This window comes from Aedes aegypti, chromosome 1 (assembly GCF_002204515.2).
Source record: "Aedes aegypti strain LVP_AGWG chromosome 1, AaegL5.0 Primary Assembly, whole genome shotgun sequence".
Lineage (NCBI taxonomy): Eukaryota > Metazoa > Arthropoda > Insecta > Diptera > Culicidae > Aedes > Aedes aegypti.
In genome coordinates this window covers 32,284,503-32,294,090 of record NC_035107.1, presented here as the reverse complement: position 1 = coordinate 32,294,090, position 9,588 = coordinate 32,284,503, and positions in this window count along the sequence as shown.

Genomic DNA, 9,588 nt, shown 5'->3' with positions numbered 1-9,588 from the left:
TGCTGTAATAATGTAACTTATCTGTTTGATGAACCAAATGTATCAAAATAGCATCGGAAAAATCAGAATTGATGGAGTTCTTGACTAATCTTTGCAAGGCCAAAATATCGTCTAGTCCGGTCTGTCTGAACACCGACCATATAATCCGCGAATCAAACAAACTGACTGGATCTTTTGAAAATCGAACTCCGACTCTCGAAATTAAAACTCCGGCTAATACGAATCCGGCTCTCGGAATCACAGCTAGCGTAATATTCACGCAAAAAAATCCGTTCCCATATTCGTGAACAAACAGTCATGGTAAACGGAACGCATTGCTTATTCTGTTTCATGATTCTGTTCCCAAAAGCGTGATACCTTGCGTTCCTTTTTCATGAACGCAACCACAAATCCTAGAACACAGTTCATGCCTGTTGGCATGCTTGCTGCCATGGCTCTGAAATCACGATATCTAGAACCCAGCTAGATCAATTCATAAAGCTGGATGCTGAAAAAAGCGCTCTGAAGCTAAAACGATCAATAAACCTTCTGCCAGGAGATTTAACCGGAATTATGACATATCATATACGGTGTTCATTCCTTCTCGCCAAGAAAGGCAAGAAGGTGGACCGAGTATTCCTCCAGGCTCAATCAAATTCTACACTGATGGATCGAGAATGAACAATCGTTCTGGATCTGGAGTGCACGGATCAAGAACTAAAATCTCTGTCCCTCTCGGACAGTGGTCTACAGTTTTTCAGGCTGATGTGTATGCTATCATTGAATGTGTGCAGCTCAGCGTAAAGAGGAATTACAGAAATGGCACAATCTGTATTTTCTCCGACAGCCAAGCAGCTCTTCATGCTCTGAAAGCTTACACTTTTAACTCAAAATTAGTGTGAGAATGTGTCCTAGCCATCCGCATTCGAGTTAAACTATATTGGATCCCGGCGCATGAGCTAGCCAGGAATGGATCGGCCAATACATTCATTGGTCCTGAGCCATTCTTTGGCATATCAAACTGCTCACTAAATATTGAACTGAACAGCTGGTTGTCCAGTCAAAGTATATCCAATTGGAAAACAGTTTCCAATGCGAATCAGTCCAAAAGATTCGTCACAATTAATTCGAAACAAACACAAAAACTCATTGGTCTCAACAAAAGGGACCTCAGCACCTACACCGGTCTAATAACTGGACACTGCCCCAGCAGATACCATTTAAAACTCATAGATAGAGAGATAGATACCATTTAAAACTCAATAGATCGGAGCCATCCAAAACCCAAATTACCATTTCTGTAGTGAAACGTGCGAAACCTCTCAACACCTTCTCTGCTCCTGCAGTGCACATATACAACGAAAATCCAAAATATTTGGCAAGCCCTTTTTAGAGCCGGCCGATATTTGGAACGCATCTCCCAGGGAAGTGGAACGAAGGATCGTAGAAACAAAGTTTTTTATGACAATGAAAGCAAATTTTCTCAGGAATAAAAAAAAAACTGGAAAAAGTTTTTGAGTTATGGCCAATTTTGTGGAAAATGACCATGTAAGCCTTTCCTTTGAAAACCCATATTTCAATCGATGCATCGGAAATACAAAGGTTTTTTTATCAAAGCAATTGCAAATTTTCTAAAACATCTGAAAAAAAGATATGGGATTGGTTTCAATGAAGTATAAGTCGGAATGGATGATATTTTTCATGAAAAATTACACCGCTAAGAAAAACTGAAAAAACTGTTTCTGCCTCAATTTTTTATTACACTGAAAAGGGATTCTTTCTTTTCTGTGGAACAAATAAGATTATTATTATTTTTTAAAATTTTATTTATTCAATTATTCAGTATATAACCTACATTTTCATCTTAATACTATCTATTTTTTCAACCGGGAAGATTGTCTTTGGTTGCTAACATCAGAAGATTTTCGTTACTGGTTAATCATAATCATGCACTTCATGCAGATTTTCATCTTTTCCGTAATCCACCGAACTCCATTTGAATGAAACTTGGTCATGAGACCATGGCTAATCGAGCGTAAATTTGTCCTTACTGATTTGTGGCCTTCCAGTCCGAAGGGGTTACAGCATAGCGAATAGTATTCGTAGTATTGAACTTTGTCCATTTCAACAGCTTCGGTAATAACGAGTAATATACAGCTGACAACACTTGCACTTCCTCACTGCTCTTTGTTAGTTTTTGACGTAGGACTACGTCTTTGTTTTCTATATTGGGGTGCACTTTAAAAGTACGGAAAATGAGACATGTAACGAAATTAGGGGAGATTTTGAACGTTAATAACTCAGTTGTTTATGAACCAATTATTACGATTTTAGTATCATTCGATCAGAAATGTATCTACGCATCGTTAGTAATATATCCGATAAGTGAATTTTGTTGTTTAACTATTGAAAATTTGATAAATGTTGACCCCTTTCTTATCCAACCAATCACGTTCGAGCACTTTTCGACGGTGTCGCTTCCCACTATAAAAGCAAATGGGTCCCTGCTTCTTCCCTCAGTCTTCTTTTTGCGGTCGGACTGTGAACACGGTCGGGCGAGTCATTCTCGCTTTGCTTTTGCACCCGCGTCACAGTCCAATTTGTGTCGTCGGAAGAGGAAGACGCAAGATTGATTTGCGGCGGCGATGACGATGGCTTGGGCGCTTCTCCGAGCGGCAAACTACTGCTGCTCGGAGAAGCGTCCAAGCCATCGTCGTCGCCGCCGCAAATTTATCCGCGCTCCCAGATTTCGACCCGTGATAAATTCAGCATCGGCGGTCAAGAAGCAAGCCCGATAGGAACCAGATACCAGAAGCCCCCAGAATAGCTGATCCGACAAGCTGCTGCTAATCGAGCGTCGGAAGCGCTCGAGTTTCCAGATTTCGACACGTGCCCGTGGATCCACTACCCGTTGCTGTTTGCGTTGAGGATTTCCCGTTTGACCATGGCGATCAAGTGATAACTTCCCGCAGTGCTATTCATCTGCCATCGGACCTTGTCAGGACCATCAAATTTGTGGTAAAGAGTTGAAGGAATAATATTTCCAACCTTATTACATCTTATATTCCTCAATCAATCTCGCAGTTTCGTACAAAATTTAATTTGTTATGAATAATTGATGGCACGTCAATTTGAGACTATTCGTGGACGCTGCTGCAGTGCCGTCGGGGTGAGTGCTCAAAATTTCACTTTAAAAGTACGGAGAATGAGACATGTAACGAAATTAGGGGAGATTTTGAACGTTGTTTATGAACCAATTATTACGATTTTAGTATCATTCGATCAGAAATATATGTACGCATCGTAAGTAATATATCCGATAAGTGAATTTTGTTGTTTAACTATTGAAAATTTGATAAATGTTGACCTCTTTCTTATCCAACCAATCACGTTCGAGCACTTTTCGACGGTGTCGCTTCCCACTATAAAAGCAAATGGGTCCCTGCTTCTTCCCTCAGTCTTCTTCTTGCGGTCGGACTGTGAACACGGTCGGGCGAGTCATTCTCGCTTTGCTTTTGCACCCGCGTCACAGTCCAATTTGTGTCGTCGGAAGAGGAAGACGCAAGATTGATTTGCGGCGGCGATGACGATGGCTTGGGCGCTTCCCCGAGCGGCAAACTACTGCTGCTCAGAGAAGCGTCCAAGCCATCGTCATCGCCGCTGCAAATTTATCCGCGCTCCCAGATTTCGACTCGTGATCGGTGGTCCAGAAGCAAGCCCGTTAGGAACCAGAAACCAGAAGCCCCCAGAGTTGCTGATCCGAGGAGATGCTGCTAATCGAGCGTCGGACTGGTGAAATCGCTCAAGCTTTCAAGAGTGAGCATCGTTTCCTGATTTCGACTTGTGCCCGGGGATCCAATACCCGTTGCTATTGTGCGCCATCCACGTCACGAACCATTCAGCTGGTTCGTCGTATAAGCAAATTCCCCGTTTGACCATGGCAATCAACTGATAACATCCCGTAGTGCTATTTATCTGTAACCGAATCGAGGCTAAGAAAGCCATCGGCCCTTGTCAGGGCCATAATATTTGTGGAAAAGAGTTGAAGGAATAATATTTCCAACCTTATTACATCTTATATTCCTCAATCAATCTCGCAGCTTCGTACAAAATTTAATTTGTTATGAATAATTGATGGCACGTCAATTTGAGACTATTCGTGGACGCTGCTGCAGTGCCGTCGGGGTGAGTGCTCAAAATTTCATAACGATTGTAAACTAGAGTGGAATTTCCGACAGTGTCTTTGATTTGCCATATTTTATGAGAACACTTCGATTACGAAAATGATCACATGTAACAAAATTGCGACATGTTTAGAATGCTTTTGAAAAGAAATTCCCATTGAACAATTTTCATAATTTTGGCACCATGGATCAGAAATTTACCTTCATATTAAAGAAAACTATTGATTATCAATAGCGATCTATTGAATATTTAGTAATTGTCAACCCTTTCATTCATGTTCGACCAATTTCTCACGCATTATCATTTTTCGCAATTATCAAGTAATTCTAAGTCCAACTCATCATTGGCACATATGCATTTCCCAGATTGGTCGATTAGAAAGAGAAGAGCACGAAGGGGAGGAGCATAATCTGCTAATCTAAGGGTATATAGCATGCTCCCTTCGTTGGATTCGGTTTCATTCCGTTTCGACTTCCGAGCTGGCAAGAGCTCCTCCAAACCGGCTCAGCTCCTCGCTACCAGAGGCAAGCTACGAGATGGCTGAAGAACATCGACCAAAGCCGCTTGTTGAAGCGCACATCGTCATCCGCAACGCAAATCTCATCGGGCGAGGAGGACGTTAAGATGAAATATATTTTCTATTGTTAAGGAATGATTCAAAAATTACGTAACGCAAAATTTGCCAGCTTTGGTTCCCCTTCTTTCCCCACGTAATGAAAGATTTTAAATTTTTATGTTAACACTACGAAAGACTCTCTCCCTCCCCCTGTTGCGTTACGTAATATTTGAACGCATGTTTTCCAATTTCCGTTGTGATGTACCATTATTGCCAAAGCCAAGATAAAATTTGCCTAATATCACAAGATGCAAATTCTTCTTCTTCACAGCAGCAAAAATAATCTTGTTTCATAATTGAATTCTAGAAGGGGAGGAGCCTAAGCCTATATTCTGGGGGTATTAAAGATGCAGACATCATCTGTCTGCCATCATTTTCATTTGAAGCGCTCGAGATGACGAAACCAGGAGGTGTCGCCACGAAGAAACGCGTGACCTTCGATCGTAGAAATCTTTCTACGATCAAGAAGAAGGCACGCCAACGCAGGAGGAGGAAATTCTTGCAAACGAAGTTTGTAAGTATCGACAGGAGGGTTTTCCGACGGGGTAGTAACATCCTCGTTACTATCACGTACGGAAAAGTCTAACAACGTGACAAGGAAAACGGCCCTTTTCATGGCCAACATTACTATTAAAGAGTTGTTTCGAACAGTTTTCCTTAATTCTAATAATAAGCAATTTGGTAAACCACTTATAGGGTAAGTGTACCAGTTATGGACATAGTGGTTCCCTATTTTGCCATAAGTGATTACTTGAATGTCTTCTAATTTTGAAAAGTGTAGTGTGTTATAGCAGATAGATTCAAGATATATCTTGATGTGAAAACATTCAAAGAAATTGAAAATGAGAAATATTTTGAAATTTCACAAATGGCCATATGGAACCACTATGGCCATAACTGGTACACTTTCCCTATAAGAGAGCTTCGAAGTGGCTCTGTAGTGACTGCTGATAATATATTTATTTATAATTTGGTAGTCATGATAAGAACAACATGCATGTGGAAACATGAAGCGCACATTTTTGGATTTTTGATTGTTGTCAATCTGGCCACATTGTGAAGAAAGAAAATTTCCAATTCATCAATATATCGCAATACAATATCGCAATCTCAAATTTCTAATTATTATGCACAGAAATAATGAAAAGTTCATCCCATATACCCATATACCCCGTATATACAAAACCAACATAGGAAGCAATGGGGTAGATATAACCTCTATTTTAATAATATTTATCTCACTGATAGAATTAATAGCAAAACCCGATCAGATAGATAAATACATTCGTTCCAATGTCCTTGCGTACAACGTCCCTTACAAACAACAATAACAACGAATTCGGTTTCATTCTGTTTTCGAGCTGGTAAGAGCTCCTCCAAACCTGCTCAGCTTCTCGCTACCAGAGGCAAGCTGTTGATCATCAAGCGGCGGCAAATCCAGCGTCCGGATTGTAAAATCGCTCAAGATTTCCTAATGGAATCGTGCTTCCCGAATTGGCGCTGCAGGAATCGGTCCGCAAAGGCAAGTTTGTACGAGATGGCTGAAGGAAATCGACCAAAGCCGCTTGTTGAAGCGCATATCATCAGCGATCTTCATCAAGCTAAAGAGTTGTTGTGAGTAATATTTCTTATTAAATATATCACAATTACCACTTTTAACGATTTTTGGTAAAATCAAAAATCGGTCCCAGTACCCAAGCTAAAGTAACATGCGTATGTTTCGTACGTTCATGCTTTCCAGATGTTGATTGATTTATTACGAATAATTGATAATACGGCAATTTGAGGATGTTTCCGAGGACGCTGCTGCAGTGCCGTCGGGATGCAATAACAGCATAATGCTAATCTTGTGCATCCCTTACCCAGACATCAGTTTCATATAGCCTATTTCCTAGATAAGAAAACGAAGAATTTGAAAGGAGGAGCATCACCTGCTATTCTAAGGGTATAAAGCATCCCTCCTTCGTTGAATTCTGTTTCATTCTGTTTTCGCTTTCGAGCTAGTAAGAGCTCCTCCAAACCTGCTCAGCTCCTCGCTACCAGAGGCAAGCTGTTTGTACGAGATGGCTGAAGAAAATCGACCAAATCCGCTTGTTGAAGCGCACATCGTCATCTGCACCGCAAATCTCAACGGGCGAGGAGGATTGCAACCAGTGCGCCGTCAAAGTGTGTCCGTGTTACGCAAATTCAACAATTCAATCGGCCCTTTTCAGAGCCAACAAATGTGTTTTAAAGAGTTGATTGTGTAATATTCCCAAATTTGTTCGAGATGGCTGAAGAAAATCGACCAAAGCCGCTTGTTGAAGCGCACCGCTTGTCAGCACCGCAAATCTCATCGGGCGAGGAGGACGCAACCAGTGCGCCGTCAAAATGTGTCCATGTTACGCAAATTCAACAATTCAATCGGCCTTTTCCAAAGCCAACAAATGTGTCAAAGAGTTAATTGTGTAATATTCCCTAATGTGTTTACCACATACTTGCTATAATTTCTTAATTCATCTCATAGCAGCATACAATAATTGATTTATTACGAATTATTGACAATACTGCAATTTGAGGATGTTTCCGAGGACGCTGCTGCTGTGCCGATGCAATATATTTTCTATTGTTACGTGGTTCTACGTCACCAGTTCGTACAACCCCATAGGGATGTACCCTTATAGTTTTTTGGTAAACTTATGATTCTCAAGCCATTTCAACGCTTTAAACCAGAATTGGTAAATACCTAATTGCCATATTGTCTACTCATTGATTTAACTGTCAGTTTTGTAGTTACCTAACAGGTAGCTAGAAAAAATGCCTACATTATGATTGAAGAAATCTTTGTTTCTATGCTGTTTCGTTCTTAAGTAGTTTTGTTAATTTGAAAATAAGCTTTATAAACTTATAAATGTATAAATTTGTAAACAGCTCATCTTGGCAATATTTTATCATGTTTTAGGAACGAAAAATGAGCGTATTTAAAAAATATTTAGGATTGGATCTTATTGATCGCTCTTTTTAAATATACTTTGTTTGTAAGCTGGAATAGCTATCGGGTTATCATTATTTATTTTCCTTAACGGTGAAAAATGTCCTGGGAAACTTATTCCATTTCAAAAATTCTCAAAGTTTTGAGAAAATTTGATTCCGATTTGACAAAAAAAAAATGTTTCTGTGACGCATTTATCTTCAGTTATGATTTTCGAACGAAAAGACTTGTACGTGAAATCTGGGCATTTTTTACAAAACTATGACCAAACGCAGGAATTAAAAAGTAGTACATCTTAAAAATTTCAGTGATTGAAATTTATAAAATTCTGTTCTCAAAAATATTTCTTCGAAAATCTTACACGAGTTGGAACATAGTTTTCCAGGCTTTTCTTTACGAATTTTCTCAACAGTGGAAAATTTTGTGGAAAACTTTTTCCAGTTAACATTTTTTTCTATTCCTTGGAAAATTTGCTTTCATTTTCATATAAAAACCTTTGTTTCTATGATGCTTCTTTCTTGAGCTATGATTTTTCAAAGAAAAGGCTCAAAATGGCACATTTGCACATTTTTTACAAAATTGGCCATAACTCGAAAACGAAAAAAATACCATTTCAAAAATTTCAGCGATTGAAGCTTATGAAATTACCATCTCAACTTACTCGGTAAGTAGGCCTTGATCTCGCTAAAAGGTTTTTTTTCTTCGCTTGTCAATATTTTTCCCGTTTCAGATTCGATTTTTTCGAGGCTTCGATTTACGATTTTGACGAGTTGGTTTGTGGATTTTCCCAGTGTGGTTGCTTGAAAAGCTGCTGTTCAAGTTATTTGAATTCAAGTTTCCACCTTTTTTCCGTCCCTGGAGTTTGGCTCACTGGAAAACCTTGAGTATAATTTTATTTTATTAATTTGTTTCTTTTTTTTGTTTTCTTTTGTTCATCTCACATTTGATCTTGTTGTAATATTGATCTTTTTGTTTCCGTTTTGGAAACTGATGGGGATGAGGGGGGATCAAAAGAGAATTCTGTGTATTCTGCCACCATTTCAATGACCAAATCTTTTCGAGTGAAGGTTTACCCTTCTAGTTTCTCTGGACCCTTTGTTGTCTATTTCAGGAAAAAAGAGAAACCTATAAATGTGTTGCTTATTTCCTCAGAGATTTATAAAAAGTATAAATCTGTGAAGGAAATTAAAAAAAATTCTCTGGATAAATTAAGAGTAGTTTTTGGATCACGCGATGATGCGAATGCTCTTTTAGAATCCAGATTATTTTTCAATTCCTATCGTGTGTACGCACCTTGTGATGCATGCGAAATAAACGGAATTATTTATGACGAGTCTTTGAACTGTGATGACATAAGAAATCGTGGTTCAGGCTTATTTAAGAACAAGTCCATTTCTCCGGTTAAGATTTTGGATTGTGTTCGTTTAGGGTAATTGCTCCCTAAGTTGTGGGTGTTCCTATAGTTGCGGTTGTGCCGTTTTCACTGATTTCATTACATTTATCACAGAACCGACACTGCCAATCGACGTATTGGCTTGTTGATACGCGGAATAGTTGAAAAGATCGTTCAAATTGCTTGAAAACTGATGAAAAATCACTAAAATTTCTAAAACCTTATACTTTTTGCTTGTCCCAATAGTTGCGGTAAAGTGTTCCTATAGTGGAGGATCCCATAAGAAAACGACGGATACCGCAACTATAGGAACACAAATTAAAAATATACCGCAACTAAAGGAACAGTGTACCAATAGTGGAGGTATTATTTTTCACTGACATGCCGTGGATTACTGCGATGAAATCATTTTTTCTAATTAAGTCAACGGTCGTTACTTCCCGT